The 20,038-nt window shown below is 44.0% G+C and overlaps 1 non-coding gene across 1 annotated transcript; it reads right to left on the bottom strand.

Moving 5' to 3' along the window:
- Positions 1 to 5,617: 5,617 nt before the first annotated feature.
- Positions 5,618 to 5,692, bottom strand: Trnal-caa (transfer RNA leucine (anticodon CAA)). The gene has a single exon. It is a non-coding gene; the product is annotated as a tRNA-Leu (tRNA).
- Between the last annotated feature and the right edge of the window lie 14,346 nt (positions 5,693 to 20,038).

Below are 20,038 nucleotides of genomic sequence, written 5' to 3'. Positions count from 1 at the left end.
GCAGTGATGATTTACTTACCTAAGTGAGTTACCACTACTCTTGCACCATTAATTAATCCATGATTAGCATCAAGATTTCTAATTAACATAGCGACAATCTTTTTTAAAACATGTAATGAGGAGGTAAAGTAGAAGGGTTCAAAGAGTTCAAATATGTTCCGTGGTACAGTGGAACGTTGTACGTATTTCATGTTGGACAGAATAAAAACTGGGATAAAATTTTGCCGCTGCATGTAACACATTGGAACCACATATTGATTGGTTACTGCACAATCAATTTTGTACATAGAGTAGCCGCTGAATAGAACAGCGAAAATACTTTATTCATCGATTTCTCTGGCACTGAATGTGTTCTGCTGGTTGTGCCTCGTGGCATCGTGGGAAGATCTAACAAAGAGGAAAAAAAATAGCAGATATTTGACAGTTTTTGATTTTTTGTAATTATTAATTTTTAACAAAAATTAATAATAAGTAAGTTCTCCGCGCGGTAAATGTTTGTTTTATCTCCTCTGGTGACGCCGATTAATAGTATTAAGGTCAGCTGAAGTGTAACGTAAAGTTGCAGACGCTGTAAGGTAAAGACAAATAAAAGTTAAATAAAAGAAGTTATATGTTAGGTTACATAAGTAAACAGTGATTACCAGTGATTATCAACGTTGATGTAAATCAGTTTATTAGCTCACCACACAACGCTTGCTGGAAGAAAGTAAACAACTCCAACAGCTCTTGTGCATAATAGTAAAATTATATTATCAATAGATAGCGCCTTCTACATTGTTTTTACAAATATGTTTTAAAAATAAAGTTTTTCAACGAAAACAACAACTTTGAACTATTTGTGTATTTTTCGTCATTAGTGGTGAATTAAATCTTGAAAATGATGTCTCAGTCGTTAATTTTTGTGTAGTAATACAAGAGATATGACATACCAACAATAAATAAATAAATAAATGAATAAATAAATAAAAAAGCACGGTTGAGGAACAATATATATGATAATTTTTCGTATTAGTGGACGTAAGTTGACGGTTGCTTTGCCACTTAAGTGTTTATTTTAAGATGACACAGAGCAGACAAATACAAAATTTACGAGTGAAAGTGATAGTGCTGGGAGAGAGACAAAAACGAAACACAATGTGAATGTATCCTAGCTTTGCATGCTTGAGGGTGAGAGTTCAAATGGAGTATGTGTTGTTGAAGAGAGAAAGAGAAGGAACGGAAGAAGGAGTGAGATGGAGGAAGAGAAAGAGTAGGGGAGAGAGAGAGAGAGAGAGAGAGAGAGAGAGAGAGAGAGAGAGAGAAGGAATTATTCCCTTTGAGCAAAAAAAAAAAAAAAAAAAAAAAGTGTGATACTCGCGTCTTGTTACGTGCACCAACTACCGTTTCTGATGTTGTTATGTATTCCATATACTCGTATGTTATGTCTTAGGTTTTCTCTTATTGTTATATTCGAGGCAGTGCTGGGAGACAGCTGAGTTGTTTGGTTGTTGTAGTCTCCTTGGTGCTATTTGCCTCACTCCGAATGATCTAATGGTCTGCCCCACGTGGGACATTTACGTTCGCAGTGAATGCGGCACATATCCGGCTTTTGGAGCCCTAGATCGTCTTTAATATTACAAAGAAAGAATATTATCATGAAATGATTATCGTTATGCAACCGCCATGTTTCTATGGCAGCTTAATCATGGAGTCTGTCGAAATAAAGATATCGGGAAACCTAATAAACAGGGACGGAGATTAGATTTCAATTTAAACAAGGCTTGGGGTACGGCTTTCCATCTGCTGAGATCTCGCAGAGCATCAAAGGCCATAGCGGCAGTCGGGAACAGAAATCAGCTACAAAAAGTGACTCCAGAGCCACAACAGTTCAAAGTCTGGTCCGAGTCCTGGCCACGGGTGTACCTAGCAGTAAATCTCGCAGCACCTCAAGAATATGGCTGGAACGTTCGTCTAAATGTTGTGTAGTAAACAACTCGTCAGAACACTCAGATGGACTCCAAAAGCTCATACTCTGCTCACTTCTTCGTCTAAATATTGTGTAGTAAACAACTCGTCAGAACACTCAGATGCACTCCAAAAGCTCATACTCTGCTCACTTCACGCATTTTTCCTGTGCTTTCCGGATAAAGTAAATTTCTGCGTTCCTTATTTATGTATGGGACAGTCAAATGAAAACAAGACAGATGGAAAAAGGAAGTATTTTTCGGAACCTATGTTGATATCCATAGATAGGGTTATCTGGTTTCATGTAAGTCGTAATGTATGAACTCATAATATGGCGTATTGTTATGCAATGCATTTATTCTGACGGAAAAAATCGCAATCCCAAAAAATGATTAACGTACATAAAGAAATTTCCGGAATACATTTGTCTAGGCAATATATTTAAGTGGTTAACATTGCATGATCATGGGTTAATGTAAGCGCGAGATAATCCATTGCAAACGTGAAATATTAGTAGATTAATAACCGGGGTAACCGCCAAAATGTTGAATGCACGCATGCAAAGGGCCATTCATTGTGTTGTAGGGTGCCGGATGTCACTTTATAGGTCCAGTTGCCTTTGGTCGGTCAATATAGGACGGTTAATGCAGTCTGTGAATGACGCTGGAGTTCGATGATGTCCCATATGCGCTCGATGAGAGACAGATCTGTTGATCGAGCAGGCCAAGGCAACATCATGACACTCTATAGAGCATGGTGAATTACAGCAGCGGCATGTGGGGCAGCATGGTTCTGTTGTCAAATACCCCTGGAATGCTGTTCATGAATAGCAGCACAAAAGGTCGAATCACCAGACTGACGTACAAATTTGGAGTTTGGGCGCGTGGGTGAACCACCAGAGTGCTTCCGCTGTCATACAAAATAGCACCGTAGACCATAACACCATGTGTAGGTCCAATGTGTCTATCATGTAGACAGATTGGTTGTAGGCCCTGAATTGGCCTCCTTCTAACCAACAGACGGCCATTACAGACACCGATGCAGAACCAGCTTTCGTCAGAAAACACAGAAGATCTCCATCCGACCCTGCAATGAGCTCTCACTTGACACCACTGAAGTCGCACATGCATGTGGTTTGGAGTCAGTGAAATGCAGGCTACAGGATATGTAACTCGGCGCTGTCCTTGAAGTAACAGATTTGTAACAGTTCGCTGTGTCACTGCGGTGCCAATTGCTGCTCAAATTGCTCCTGCAAATGCAGTGCGATGTGCCAGAGCCACATGCCGAACAATATAACTTCCCTCTCGGTAGTGCCACGAGCCCGGTCTTCTTGCGACCGTACCGTCTCGTGACCACTGCTACCAGCAATATATGTACAGCTGCTATACTCCTACTACATCTTTCTGCAACATCACAAAAGGAACATCCACCTTCTCGTAGCACTATTGCACGTCCTCATTCGAAGATAGGAAGATGCTGATCGTGATGTCTTGGTCGCCTTAAAGCCAATATTGACTAACATCAACTCACCGCGTCCAAACTCAAAGGTAACTCACGCTAGCGACCGTGACAGCGCGTATTTAAAGCAAACCTGATTCGCTTCCTCAAAGTGGAGCTACTAACACCATTCTTATGCCACTGCCGCGGAATGTAAATGATCATCATCTTTCAGATGTAAAAATACGCCTACCAACTTCCGTTTGTACCGCAAAAGTCCCTCTTGGTGTTAAGATTTTTTTCTGACAGTTTATTTCAGCGATATGCGGCGAAAGTCTTCTGGATTATATCTACTACCCCCTTTTTTTTTTAGATGTGTGTGACCTTCCAGTCATGGGAAACGTATCTCTCTTCTTAAGCAAATTTTGGTCACGAGCTGAGATAATTCACTTGTAAACTTCGTATGGAACGCGGCAGCGATCAGTTCAGCCCTATTTAGGTTTAGTGATTCTAGCTGCTTTTCAGTACCACCAGCACTCATCTCTGCGGCGGTACCGCTATTTAATGTTTGCAACTGTCAGTGGTGTTCCTTTGTGAGCGATCGTTTGAGTTCAGAACTCAACATTTCGGTTTTTGATATATTTTGTCATTCGGTGCCGGTGTCGTCTACAAATGTCTATACAGAATGAAAGCGAATGCTGGGATGGTTCCCTTCAAAAGGACACAGTCGGTTAACTTGAGCAGTCTTGTAAATTGTGACTTTGCTCCAAGTCTTATGATCTTGTCATTGATGAAACGTGAAAACTTAATCTCCTCTCCTTCCTTTCACTCCCTGCAAACTTTTGACAATCTGCAGCGTCTGAAATAAACTATTGCATTCACAAAACATTGCTGTATTCTCAAGTATAAAAAACAGTAACCACTTATGGATAAAAAAAACACTTGCAAAGGTTTCACTGATGGCTAATTCTAAATTTACAAAATTTATTACTGTGAACAAGACAGCGTGCTCTCAGCTCCAAAAATATACTCCTGATAGACATCATTCCTATTTTGGAATCTCTGTTGATACATTGTGGGACAGTGGTGTGTCAAATATTTAACAAGGAAATTCGTCAGACAGCCGTGCAAATTATGAAGGATTTTTATTTTACTTTCGCCACCAGTTTCGGCAATTCAATATGCTATCTTCAGGCCCCATACGCACCTCTAAAAATTATCGATATTAGCATACCGGGGCTATCTGTTGCAGTCTCCGGATGAAGCATTTGAGAATTCACGAGATCCAGAAACATATGGCCACAGTAACCAATATCGATAATTTGGGGTGGGTTGGGTTGCGTTGTTTGAGGGAAGAGACCAAACAGCGAGGTCATCGGTCTCATCGGATTAGAGAAGGATGAGGAAGGAATTCGGCCGTGCCCTTTGAGAGGGACCATCCCGGTATTTCCCTGGAGTGATTTAGGGAAATCATGAGTCGATAATTTCTGAGAGGCGTATATGGGGCCTGTAGCCGGCACATTGAATTGCCGAAACTGGTAGTGAAAATAAAATAAAATAACTTGATTCTTAGAATGAGATTTTCACTCTGCAAGTGTGCGCTGATATGAAACTTCCTGGCAGATTAAAACTGTGTGCCCGACCGAGACTCGAACTCGGGACCTTTGCCTTTCGCGGGCAAGTGCTCTACCAACTGAGCTACCGAAGCACGACTCACGCCCGGTACTCACAGCTTTACTTCTGCCAGTATCTCGTCTCCTACCTTCCAAACTTTACAGAAGCTCTCCTGCGAAACTTGCAGAACTAGCACACCTGAAAGAAAGGATATAGCGGAGACATGGCTTAGCCACAGCCTGGGGGATGTTTCCAGAATGAGATTTTCACTCTGCAGCGGAGTGTGCGCTGATATGAAACTTCCTGGCAGATTAAAACTGTGTGCCCGACCGAGACTCGAACTCGGGACCTTTGCCTTTCGCGGGCAAGTGCTCTACCAACTGAGCTACCGAAGCACGACTCACGCCCGGTACTCACAGCTTTACTTCTGCCAGTATCTCGTCTCCTACCTTCCAAACTTTACAGAAGCTCTCCTGCGAAACTTGCAGAACTAGCACTCCTGAAAGAAAGGGTATAGCGGAGACATGGCTTAGCCACAGCCTGGGGGATGTTTCCAGAATGAGATTTTCACTCTGCAGCGGAGTGTGCGCTGATATGAAACTTCCTGGCAGATTAAAACTGTGTGCCCGACCGAGACTCGAACTCGGGACCTTTGCCTTTTGCGGGCAAGTGCTCTACCAACTGAGCTACCGAAGCACGACTCACGCCCAGTACTCACAGCTTTACTTCTGCCAGTATCTCGTCTCCTACCTTCCAAACTTTACAGAAGCTCTCCTGCGAAACTTGCAGAGCTAGCACACCTGAAAGAAAGGATAAAGCGGAGACATGGCTTAGCCACAGCCTGGGGGATGTTTCCAGAATGAGATTTTCACTCTGCAGCGGAGTGTGCGCTGATATGAAACTTCCTGGCAGATTAAAACTGTGTGCCCGACCGAGACTCGAACTCGGGACCTTTGCCTTTCGCGGGCAAGTGCTCTACCAACTGAGCTACCGAAGCACGACTCACGCCCGGTACTCACAGCTTTACTTCTGCCAGTATCTCGTCTCCTACCTTCCAAACTTTACAGAAGCTCTCCTGCGAAACTTGCAGAACTAGCACTCCTGAAAGAAAGGATATAGCGGAGACATGGCTTAGCCACAGCCTGGGGGATGTTTCCAGAATGAGATTTTCACTCTACAGCGGAGTGTGCGCTGATATGAAACTTCCTGGCAGATTAAAACTGTGTGCCCGACCGAGACTCGAACTCGGGACCTTTGCCTTTCGCGGGCAAGTGCTCTACCAACTGAGCTACCGAAGCACGACTCACGCCCGGTACTCACAGCTTTACTTCTGCCAGTATCTCGTCTCCTACCTTCCAAACTTTACAGAAGCTCTCCTGCGAAACTTGTAGAACTAGCACTCCTGAAAGAAAGGATATAGCGGAGACATGGCTTAGCCACAGCCTGGGGGATGTTTCCAGAATGAGATTTTCACTCTGCAGCGGAGTGTGCGCTGATATGAAACTTCCTGGCAGATTAAAACTGTGTGCCCGACCGAGACTCGAACTCGGGACCTTTGCCTTTCGCGGGCAAGTGCTCTACCAACTGAGCTACCGAAGCACGACTCACGCCCGGTACTCACAGCTTTACTTCTGCCAGTATCTCGTCTCCTACCTTCCAAACTTTACAGAAGCTCTCCTGCGAAACTTGTAGAACTAGCACTCCTGAAAGAAAGGATATAGCGGAGACATGGCTTAGCCACAGCCTGGGGGATGTTTCCAGAATGAGATTTTCACTCTGCAGCGGAGTGTGCGCTGATATGAAACTTCCTGGCAGATTAAAACTGTGTGCCCGACCGAGACTCGAACTCTGGACCTTTGCCTTTCGCGGGCAAGTGCTCTACCAACTGAGCTACCGAAGCACGACTCACGCCCGGTACTCACAGCTTTACTTCTGCCAGTATCTCGTCTCCTACCTTCCAAACTTTACAGAAGCTCTCCTGTGAAACTTGCAGAACTAGCACTCCTGAAAGAAAGGATATAGCGGAGACATGGCTTAGCCACAGCCTGGGGGATGTTTCCAGAATGAGATTTTCACTCTGCAGCGGAGTGTGCGCTGATATGAAATTTCCTGGCAGATTAAAACTGTGTGCCCGACCGAGACTCGAACGCGGGACCTTTGCCTTTCGCGGGCAAGTGCTCTACCAACTGAGCTACCGAAGCACGACTCACGCCCAGTACTCACAGCTTTACTTCTGCCAGTATCTGAAAGTTTCGCAGGAGAGCTTCTGTAAAGTTTGGAAGGTAGGAGACGAGATACTGGCAGAAGTAAAGCTGTGAGTACCGGGCGTGAGTCGTGCTTCGGTAGCTCAGTTGGTAGAGCACTTGCCCGCGAAAGGCAAAGGTCCCGAGTTCGAGTCTCGGTCGGGCACACAGTTTTAATCTGCCAGGAAGTTTCATATCAGCGCACACTCCGCTGCAGAGTGAAAATCTCATTCTGGAAACATCCCCCAGGCTGTGGCTAAGCCATGTCTCCGCTATATCCTTTCTTTCAGGAGTGCTAGTTCTGCAAGTTTCGCAGGAGAGCTTCTGTAAAGTTTGGAAGGTAGGAGACGAGATACTGGCAGAAGTAAAGCTGTGAGTACCGGGCGTGAGTCGTGCTTCGGTAGCTCAGTTGGTAGAGCACTTGCCCGCGAAAGGCAAAGGTCCCGATTTCGAGTCTCGGTCGGGCACACAGTTTTAATCTGCCAGGAAGTTTCAACTTGATTTTTACCGCTGTTTCGTGAATTTTTTTGTTAAAAACTATTTTTCAAGATTACCGAAAAGAATAAACAGCCAATAGAGAATATTTATCAGTGACTATCATGCATATCTGACGCAGTAATAAATACAAGACGATGAGTTCTTCTTGAATAAATGTCATTAGCTAGAAGTCCTCTACCTATCATTGCACCAGTTTTTATTTTCCAAATCTACCCAAAACATTGACATTCTTTTCCGTATACACTTTAGACTCTGAACACAGCAAGGTGGAGCGAGGCAATAGTTTATTCGGAAGGGATATCCTCGGAAACAAAACAGAGAATGCATGGAATCATGTAATGACAAAGATCCAGTCCTGCAGAAGGCTGAAACGAGACGAACTGGGAAAGAGAGGCAGCTAACTTGGCAAATGGCTCTGAGCACTATGGGACTTAACATCTATGGTCATCAGTCCCCTAGAACTTAGAACTACTTAAACCTAACTAACCTAAGGACATCACACAACACCCAGTCAGATAACTTGGCAGGGTAAGTGAGAATTACTTCAGTGGAAAAAAGAACAGCACTGCCGCCCAGTGAATAAACAGCAGTACGGATGACAGCAGCGTATTCCCAATATAGTACTGTAGGAAAATTAAATGTAATATTTCAGTTCATATCATTCAAACATCTCGAAAATATTATATCTACGCTCTCCTACGAAAAGCTGTATTGGAACACTAACTAAAGCAAAGGACCACTGGTTTCTTCATGTGTGGGCCAACACCCTAGGAAATCTCTGAATGCTAAAACTCTGTTTCACATCCATCGCAGATTGTCAGAATTATTTTTGATGTACATGGTCTTTACTGTGTCATGTATAAAAATGACTTGCCAATTTTGGTTTCTGGCCACTTTCAGATGCAAACGTGTTTGTGAAGTCTCTGTCATATTAGAATAATATTCTAGTTTTTAAGTGCTGCATTACGCAGTATGGTGTAAAGGTAGCGTCTTGGACTAACAGTGAAAACATCCAGTGTCCTGGATTCGAACATAGCCCCTACGTAAATTTCGAATAAAAATCATCACCAGTTCCCTCCGAAGACCCCTTTGTTCTGCCAACGGCCTTCTCAAAGAGTGCTGAGGAACGTATAGAAGTTCAGGGCACTCTCTTGCCCTTGGCGTGAGAAAATGCCCCTAAATGGAGAAATAATCAGCAATGATCGACGGCATGAAGCTGCACAAAGCAATGGAAAGCACTACTTTAAAGATATATAGGTGTTTCCATAGGTCACGAGGCCTGTGACTGAAGAAGTGTGATAATAATCAACCCATTGGAAACAGATGCCCATTTAGATCTCCGGAAGGGGACTGCCAAGGGGGAGGTAACCATGAGAAACATATGGAATTACTAACGACGGGATAACATTCCACGAGTCCGAGCATGAAATTTTAGAAATGTAATAGTAAAGTTAGAAAATCTGTAAAGGGAAACGCAATGGCTCATTCTAGACGGATTGGGATCAGAGAAGTGAAATGGGAAGAAGACAAGGATTTCTGGTCTGAATAATATAGGTTAATATCAACAGTAGAAGAAAGTGGGACCACGGGAGTAGAATTTGTTATGAACAGGAAGGTACGGCAGAGAGTGAGTTACTGAGAAAACAGCTCATTGGTAGGCCTGTTACCAGATTCGACAGAAAACCAACGCCGACAACAATAGTTCAGGTATATATGCAAAAGACGCAAACGGAAGATGAAAAGAGAGAGAAAGTGAATGAAAATATTGAACTCTTAATTCAGAGTGAAAATGGAGATGAAAATCTGATAGTTACGGGGTATTCCAGTATGGCTGTAGGAGAAGGAATAGGAGAAAGAGTTAAGGGAGAATACGGGCTTGGTAGTAGGAATGAGAGAGGGGATAGACTTCTGCAATAAATTTCAGTTGATAATGGCAGACACACTTTTGAAAAAAGTAAATTACGGCTTCTTTTAATTCCCTCGGAGAATCGTCTGAAATAAGTAAATGTTCAGCAGAAAATTGCATTCCAATTTTTGCTAATCGCTAAAACTTCCGTAGCGTTAAGCGAAAGTTTATTTTTAAGTGACACTGTTTTAGCTCATTTTTGCTCTTCCTTCCCCAGGTATTTTTAACAGTGGTCCTTTGTAAATAGAACTCTAGCTTCAGCACGCTGAATTATAGGTACAGTATTATTCTTAAACAATTTGTCCATTATATTTGGACTGTTGAGCTCCGTGGCCGTGGATAATGATATTTCACTGTAAAAATACAGCAACCAGCCACTTTTTAATGCGTTTTATTTATGCCAAAATGCATTTCGGGTTTGCACCCATCTTCAGCTGGCAAATTACATGGATCTTCAGTTACTACAGTAGTACAATCTCGACAGCAGTTTGGATGCTGCAGCAGGCCTGTGCAAAAGCAACGATTCCAATCATTTACTTCAATTTCGCTAGTTTAAAGTTACGCACTATCAGTTGTTCATTTTACTTACATTCTCCTCTCCTTGTTTTTTCTTGGCTTTTCTTCTTTTTTGCAACAACACAAACACTTTTTATCACGTATTTTACACAGGCGCACTGCGTTATCCGCCATGTTGTCGACTGACAGTTTTTGTTCACATACAAACGGTTTATCTATGGGCAGAGTTATATTTTACGAAAGTTTTGAGGTTCTAAGATAAGCTACTGTTTTCTAAACATTGACTTGGGTGACAGAAGTATTCTAAGTACGATGTATACATTTTTTTTATTTTTTGGCAGTATTGAAGATAATAAACTAACATAACACATTTATACAAAGCAGTAATTCATACATTTACAATATAACAAAGATAGAATTAAGATTTTTATGTTTTATATTGTTACATGCATTTGTTGGGTTTATATTAGAATCTAACATAGTGCGTAACTTTAAATTCGCGAAATTGAAGTAAATGATTGGAATCGTTGCTTTTGCACAGGCCTGCTGCAGCATCCAAACTGCTGTCGAGATTGTACTACTGTAGTAACTGAAGATCCATGTAATTTGCCAGCTGAAGATGGGTGCAAACCCGAAATGCATATTGGCATAAATAAAACGCATTAAAAAGTGGCTGGTTGCTGTATTTTTACAGTAAAATATAGTATTATTCTTGCAGCAAATGTGTTACAGATTTTATACGTAATGTATACTTGTAAATTTATTGTATTATTAGTAACCTTGTAGCAGAAGTTTCACTCTTACTTTAATGTAAAACGCTGTTACTTCACAAAAGCAAGGCGTAGTTCTTACGCGCATGTATTTAGCGCCCTCTGCGCCTCGATTTTTCCTTATCGCTTGAGCCTATACTTTTGAACAGTTGGGCTTTATCTCTGGCATGTGAATATATATGTTATGCAAATATTTTATTCTTTGGGCTCCTGTTATAATTTGATGTAGACAAAGCATTTACCAGTGAGCGAATGCGGTTGTGCATTTATTCTGACGTACTCTAAGTGTAATCTGGCTGCTGTCTTAGACCATGGAATGTGATGTTTCTGTTTATTATATCAATTTTATACATGACAAGAGCCCCTCAGGTTCAGCTAGTGTAATTTACCTCCATGTGATGTAACAAGTGAGTGCGCTTAGCTCACAAATACTTTTTCTATTATTAATGAGAAGTAGCAGAAATGGGAACAGCGAGAAACTTATGAAAACTGATGATCAGAAAGTAAACGATGTTAAGGAACTCTACCTTGGAAGCTAAATAGCTCACGCCCGGCGTAGAAAGGAGGACATAAATACCGGACTAGCACAGGCAAAGAGGGTATTCCTTTCAATAGAAGTCTACCGGTATCAAACATAGGGCTTAATTTGGTGAAGAAGAATTGTATGGTAGTGAATCTTGGATTGCAGAAAAACAGGAAAAGAAGAGAATCGAAGTTTTTAAGGCGTTGTGTACAGAAGAATGTTGAAAAGTAGATGGACTGATAAGGTAACGAATGAGGAGGTTCTCTCAAAATCAACGAAGGAAGAACCACATGCAAAACACTGGCAAAAAGAAGGGATGGATATTAGGATGTGTACTCAGACATCAGGAAATAACATCGGTGGTACTGGAGGGATCAGTAGAGGATAAAAACCTAGAATACGACCAAGAGTCAATAAAATTCATCTGGGTTTGTGACCGTATTGTCAACTATAAAATTCCGACGTTTCGATGACTATTGCAAGACGCCTTCCTCAGGTTGTGTTGCTAACGGCGTCTCGCAATAGCTGCCGAATTGTTGGAATTTTATAGTTGACAGTGCGGTCACAAGTCCAGAAGAACTGTATTGATTGCGACAACGGCCGCGGAGGCCTAATTTTACATGAGATGAACAGGTTGGCACAGGAGAGAACGTGGGGTATCGCACTTAACTAGTCAGAAGATTGATAGAAAAAAGTCCTTAAAATACAACTGTGTCGGTGAAATGTGTCACATTTGATCAACACTTTTTTTTAATGTGACAAATATTTCACCGACACAACGGCGTGAGCACAGTCATCTGTACAACTCTAAGGTGACATAACAAATGATAGTAGCATTCAGAACCCATGAGGAATTTCGACTTCGTACGGCAGAAATGATCATGCCCTAAAAGCAACTAAGGCTCCGTGCGTACTGGACACATACCCACCAAAGGGGCGGGCTCTCTGGGAACCCTGTAGGCTGCTGCCACAAACTCTATTCCTCTTAAATTGCTACCATTTACGTGCTCTGACACGTTATGAAGTCTTTATGTCCCAACACAACCGTAAATCTCCATTACTGCTGTCCCCTGCTCACTTCCCACCTTAGAGTTTGATAATCTATGTTTAAAAAATAATATGCAATTTACTTGCCATGTAAGATGAGCCACAACAGACCAGCAAAAATCAGTGGTATTTCTGCCATTTTAGTGCCTTACCCAAAAATCTGTTTACTGAAGTTTACCTCATTCCTAGGTCTCTATGTTTACTAATGTTTACCTCATTCCCTGCTCTAAGTTTCAGTTTACTTCGTTCCTTCCTCTCAGCTTCAGCAAATAGGAATATTGGAAATCAGCTTACTACGTCTCCTGCACACTACCTTCTCACAAGTCTTCGACTAAAAAGTATCAGTAAACTTGGGCTTCTATAGCAAGATTTTCTATAAAAGCAGAAGGTTTCTAATATGCTTAACTTATAGTTTGAAAACATGGCAATCTCTTTTTTAAATATTTATTATAATAGTCCCAGTTGCAAATGCTCACTAGTTTCTATCACATTTAATGATTATCTTCATATCTAAAAATAAAACACTAATAAATTACTATTTCTGTAGATAACATAAATTTGAAAATATTTAAAATACCTTTTTTTTGTATAAACTGTACATGAATAAGCAGATAACGTAGATTAACCATATATAAGATTTCCTAAAATCGTAGCTGATTAAACAGTTATGAAAAGTCAAAAGTCTTTAAAAAGAACATAGCATAGTGAAACATGCAAAATAAAGGGAACAGCACTGTTGAACACTAGTGACAGAACGCCATGGCATCTAGCATTTTACTAAACACACTATATATCACAAAGACACGCGTGAGTTTTAATGATGTCCATTCCAGATCCTGTATCATTTCAGTGACACTCTCTCCCCTATTTCGCGATAATACAAAACGTGCTGCCCTTCTTTGAACTTTTCTGGTGTACTCCGTCAATCCTTTCTGGTAAGGATCCCACACCGTGCAGCAGTATTCTAAAATAGGATGGGCAAGCGTAGTTTAGGCTGTCTCTTTTGTAGATCTGTTACATTTTCTAAGTGTCCTCCCACTGAAACGCAATCTTTGGTTAGCCTTCCCCACAACATTTTCTATGTGTTCCTTACAATTTAAGTTGTTCGTAATTGTAATTCCTAGGTATTTAGTGGAATTTACGGCCTTTAGATTAGACTGATTTCTCGCGTAACCGAAGTTTATCAGATTTCTTTTAGCACTCATGTGGATGACCTCACACGTTTCTTTATCAAGGGTCAATTGCCAATTTTCGCACCATAGAGCTATCTTTTATAAATCGTTCTGCAAATATTTTGATGTTCTGATGAATTTACTAGTAGATAAACGACAGCATCATCTGCAAACAACCTACGATGGCTGCTCAGATTGTCTCCAAAATCGTTTATGTAAATAAGGAACAGCAAAGGGCCTATAACACTACATTTGGGAATGCCAGAAATCACTTCTGTTTTACTCGATGACTTTCCGTCAGTTACTACGAACTGTGAGCTCTCTGACAGGAAACCACGAATCCATTCACATACTTGAGACGATGTTCCATAAGCACGCAATTTCACTACTAGTCGCTTGGTGTGGTGCAGTGTCAAAAGCCTTCTGGAAATCCAGAAACACGGAATTCATTTGAAATCCCTTGTCGATAGAACTCAACACTTCGTGCGAGTAAAGATCTAGTTGTGTATCAGAAGAACTATGTTTTCCAAATCCACGTTGACTGTGTGTCAATAGACCGTTTTCTTCGAAATAATTCATAATGTTCCAAAATCTTGGTGCAAATGGACGTTAATGACATGGTCCTGTAATTTAGTGAATTACTCCCACTGCCTTTCTTGGATATTGGTGTGACCCGTGAAACTTCCCAATGTTTGGGTACGGATCTTTCGTCGATCGAACGGTTGTATATGGTTCTTAAGTGTGGAGCTATTTCAGCAGCGTACTCTGAAAGGAACCTATTTGGCATACAGTCTGGACCAAAATATTTGTTTTTATTGTGATTTAAGTTACTTCATTACTCGGAGGATATCTACTTCTACGTTACTCATGTTGGCAGCTGTATTGATTCGAATTCTGGAATATTTACTACGTCTTCTTTAGGGAAGGCAATTCGAAAGGCTGTGTTTAGTAACTCTGTACTGGTAGCACTGACTTCTATGGTATCTCCATTGCTATCGCGCGGAGAAGGCACTGCTTATGTCTTGCCACTAGCATACTTCACATACGATCAGAATCTCTTTGGATTTTCTGCCAGGTTTCGAGACAAAGTTTCGTTGTGGAAGCTATTATACACATGCCACTTTGAGTCCGCTCTAAATTTCGAGCTTCTGTAAAAGATCACCAGTCTTGGAGACTTTGCGTCTGTTTAAATTTGGCATGTTTTTTTTCGTTGTTTTTGCAACAGCGTTCTGCCCCGTTTTGTGTACCAAGAAGGATCAGCTCCGTCGTTTGTTAATTTATGTGGTATAAATCTCTCATCTGCTACCGATACTATTTCTTTGAATTTAAGCCACATATGGTCTACACTTACATTGTTAATTTGGAAGGAGTGTAGATTGTCTCACAGGAAGACGTCATGTGAATTTTTCTATGTTTTTCAATAGGTATATTTTTTTTCGGAACATTTGGGGGTTACAAAATTCAGTCTCGCTACGACAACTCTGTGTTCAGTAATCCCTGAATCGGTTTTGATGCTCGTTATTAACTCAGGATTATTTGCTGCTAAGAGGTCAAGTGTGTTCTCATAACCGTTTGCTATTCGCGTGGACTCATGAACTAACAGCTCGAAATAATTTTCAGAGAATGCGTTTGGGACAATTTCGGATAATGTTTTATGCGTACCTCCGGAATTAAACATGTATTTTTGCCATCATATCGAGGGTAAATTAAAGTCACCACAAACTGTAATTGTGTGAGTTGGGTACATGTTTTAAATCAAACTCAACTTTTTTTTGAACCTTTCAGCAATTGTATTACCTGTATTGGGGGTCGGTAAAAGGATCCAATTATTATTTTATTCCGGTTCCCGAGAATGACCTCTGCCCATACAAACTCACACGAACTGTCCAATTTCGCGACCAGACAAACTACTTCTAACAGCAACAAATGCGCCACCGCCAACTGTGTTTAGCCTATCCTTTCGGAGCACCGTTAGGTTCTTCGTAAAAATTTCGGCTGAACTTATTTTCGGCTTTAGCCAGCTTTCAGTGGCTATAGCGATTTGAGCATCAGTGCTTTCTATTAGCGCTTGGAGCTCTGGTACTTTCTGTCACATTAAACAATTCTCTTCAGTCGTCACTGGTCCCGTTCTTGCAGGATCTTTTTTCCGGTCGCAGCGATGTCGGAGGTTTGACGTTTTACGGGATTCCTCATATTCACGGTACAGTCGTGAAGTGGTTGTACTGGAAAATCCCCACTTCATCGCTACGTCGGACATGCTATGTGCCACCGCTCGTGCCCTGACTATAACGCCACGTTCAAACGCACTTAAATTTTGATAACCTGCCATTGTTGCAGCAGTAACCGATCTAACAACTGCGCAAGACACTTCTTGTCTTGTATAGGCGCTGCTGACCGCAGTGCCGTATTCTGACTCTTTACATATCTCTGTACGTGAATACGCATGCCTACACCAGTTTACTTGGCGCTTCAGTGTGTGCTGCAGATGATAGGCTACACGTCCACACCTTTCTCCTCGTCTTCGATTTCCTTTGTAGCAAATATCGTCCCCACACTTCTGCTTCAATACAGATTCGAATACGGTGCTTTATTAGATTTCAACATCTACCCACGTGGAGAGCCGCACATGATAGCATGCCGATTCTGGGACTTGGAGGATACGTTGGCCCCGGATCGAGGCCGCCCGGAACATTAAAGACGAATGCCGGCGTAGAGTACAATGTGGATGTGATTTTCAAATGATTACCTCAGATATGGGTAAATGAATACTGGGATGGAACCCACGTCCCGCCTAAGTTACACGATTCGCAAACGCTTCGGAAAATGTTCTCACACTTTCGCATGAAACAATTCTAGATGCAGCCAAATGGGGTGCACTAATACCACTACTTCATCACTGCTCTACAAGTACAGTGACGTGGCGACACCGCTATAATGTAATTTGACAGTTCAAATCCTTGTCACATACTAATGCCAGCAGCAGTGGGCACACCCACAGGCACAAATCACTCATATGTCTCATATTAGAATCGTCATAGTGGAGATTCCCTTCCACCATTCCTCCCAGGCTCCTACCTGCTACATCTTCTGGCTGTGTGGATGGAACACAACCTGCTGCCCCAGCTAAACTATGTCCACGTGACAGCCGGCTATACCCCGTGTTGACCATCGTGGTTCTACAGCTCTGCTGCTTCACCATTCCTTAGAACTTGACGGCACTGCGCTCCTACTTCAGAATCAGTATCAGTCATCTTGGTGTACATCATACTCCGCAATCCACCTAACGGTGCATGGCCCAGGCTACTTCTGGCAGCATTAACTGATCCGTCCTTCCCTACACAACTCGCGAATGACGTTTGGGAGCACCATTAACTGCCGACTGCAGTCAACTCCTTGGCTGGCCACTCAGGTAACATAGATAAGCACAGCGGACGCGCCATGCCTGACCTGTCCTGGCGTCTGTCTCGGTCCTGGGTGCAATGAAGGACAACTTGCGTCTCAGAACACCGGGTGTCTCAGAATTTCCTGTGACTATGGTAAACAATATATTGGACAGACGAAGCATTGCATCACACAACGCATCTCTGAACATGTGACAAGCGTTCGCCTCGGACAAAAAGAAAAATCCGCGGTAGCGGAGCCTCAGTGAAGAACACACGTTTGAATTTGAAGAAACCAAGAGACTGTGTAGAGCGAAAGGTTTCTGGGTCTCTATTATTAAAGAGGCAGTGGAGATAGGGGTCAGTGATAAGATGGTCAACCGGGATAGTGGCTTCCAACTCAACACCGCTTCGAACACAACATTATCAAAAATAAGACGAGATCACACAGATGGAGGCAGGTCGGTGGCGGCGGATGGAATAAACAGGCCACACCGAGACGAGACGCCAGCACCCTGCTTCCGCGGCTGCCCCTCCACCAAGCGCCGCCGCTCCGACTCAGTTCGCACCTGATTGGCCCGACCGGCGCCGAGGATGCAGAGAAGCCCGTTGTCCAGAGGCTATAAAGATCATGACGAGACTTGATCACCCGGAGACTCGAGAGACGGGGACCACCTCAACGCCCCCCCCCCCCCTTTCACCTGCACCTACATGGGTCCCGACTCCCCTGGCGCACATCCACTAAGTATCTGGGCGTAACCTTGGACTCGAGACTAACATGGAAACCCCATATAGACGAGATCCACAGGAAGGTCTGCGCCAGAATCCATCCTATACCCAATCCTAAACATAACCAGCTCCCTTCCCTGCTGTATAGGACTAAACGTCTATCAGGCCCTCATACGGCCAGTAATGGAGTATGCGTGCCCTGTCTGGGGATACGCGGTGAAGCAGCATCTGGACAAACTCCAGAGGCTGCAGAACCGCGCCCTCCGGAGGGCACTGCACCTACCCATGGGATTCCCCACGGACGATCTGCACGCCACTGCCGAAATCCCACTCCTCAAAGAAAGATTCCTGGATCTGGCAAGGGCTTTGTATGAGAGCTTTTCCAGATCTAGAAATAACCTTATCCAATCTCTAGGTCGGTATTACATATCTCGCACACAAGCACAAACGCCCCATGACGATCTTCGACGACTAAGTCGAAGAGAAAATCCCAAAAATCCCCAAATCCTAACCCCAGTCCTTAATCCTTAAAACACCAAACATCTCGACAACCTCAGGCATGTACTAAACACCACCAGAACACCAACATAACACACAGACAGCCGGCCGGTGTGGCCGTGCGGTTCTAGGCGCTTCAGTCTGGAACCGCCGGACCGCTACTGTCGCAGGTTCGAATCCTGCCTCGGGCATGGATGTGTGTGATGTCCTTAGGTTAGTTAGGTTTAAGTAGTTCTAAGTTATAGGGGACTGATGACCACAGATGTTAAGTCCCATAGTGCTCAGAGCGATTTTGAACACACAGACAGATAAAACAGTCAAAGAAATTCACTCAAAACGCACACAGTGGAGTAAAGGCCAACAGGCTACACACTCCTCAAAGCACTTCCCGAAGGAGGGGAAAGTGAAAAGGTGAGAAAGTGTGAACTCCCCCCCCCCCCCCCACCCAACACACACACACACGCACGCACACACTTGCGCTGTGGCTGCCAAAGTTTGCGGACGCTCTGTGCTGACGCTGCGGAGGCTTGTGATCTGTAGCGACCGGTTGCGCGGGTTCTCGCAGTTGGCTATTACCATGCGTGTTCTCGCTCACCAGCGGTTCTCTCTTTCAGATTCGACAACAGCCGGCAAGGGCCTTTAGGGACTGTGGCAAAATCCACGTGGCGTGACCCCCATACCTAAGAAAGCAAAAATTGTCGTGGCTTTATAAAGAAGCAAAGTTGTCGTTTTGGGGGACACGACATGGAAGAGGAGCCGAAACGAGATAATCGCTCCGGCGAGACGCAGGGTGTGGTAGATGACGGTCCAAGGGAGGTTTGAGGTTTCCCGGACGACGGCAGTGTCTGACCCCCCACCACCGACGAGAGAGAATGTTACTCGCGGCCGCCGGATGGACGTGGAAATTTCCGCGAACGGACGGCGCCGCGCCCGCACACTCTCAGGAAGGAGACAACGCATCGAGTGGCCGACCCCCCTGACAAAGGAGGAAATTGCCACCGCCATCGCCAGGCTGATCCCAGAGGAGAGTTGCATCTACATGCAACGTTTGGCCATGGGCACTGGAGCGAACAGGGAGGAGGTACTTACGAGACTCCGGTCCTTGGTACCCGTGGGTCGAGACAGGCAAGTGCATGTCGCAGTCGCCACGACAGCTGCAGCGCCACCACCCGCACAAGCCATGCCGGCTACAGAAGCCGCCACACCCTCACCAACGTCCAGGCTGGCAACACCCGACGTGCCTGCTGAGGTCGAGCAAACCTCACTGGAGCGCCCAGCCGCGGCCGTGGAGGACACTCCTTCGCCCCCAGGCAAGTTCCGGTCGCGCCAGGCGGAAGAAGAGGAGGGTACGTCGCAGGACGACCGCATCGCCCAGGAAGCCCGATGAAGGAGGCTTCATCGCGCCCTCCCGGCGCCACTTAGCGAGAGCGAGGTCGTCCGAACCGGTAACGCCGGAATAGGTCAAGGCTGCAAACCGGTTTCCAGATCTGCCGGAAGTAGCCGAGACGGACGGGGACGGGACCACGCCGACTACGGTGACGAAACCGCCGAGCCGCCCGCCGCTGATTACCATCCAGTGGCGCGAGGGCTATAGTGAGTTGAGAGAGAAGCTCTACTCAGTCGTAAAACCACGAATGATGATCTCGGGGACCGACACGTACAAGGTTAGAGGATAATGCATAGAGGACCACGCAAAACTCATGCAGCTGTGCGAAACCGAGAATTGGAACTGCTTTATGCAGAGCACGGAACAGCTGAAGC

This window comes from Schistocerca nitens, chromosome 9 (assembly GCF_023898315.1).
Source record: "Schistocerca nitens isolate TAMUIC-IGC-003100 chromosome 9, iqSchNite1.1, whole genome shotgun sequence".
NCBI classification, from domain to species: Eukaryota; Metazoa; Arthropoda; class Insecta; order Orthoptera; family Acrididae; genus Schistocerca; species Schistocerca nitens.
Note: the sequence above shows the minus strand (reverse complement) of the source record. Positions and strands in the feature narration are given on the sequence as shown.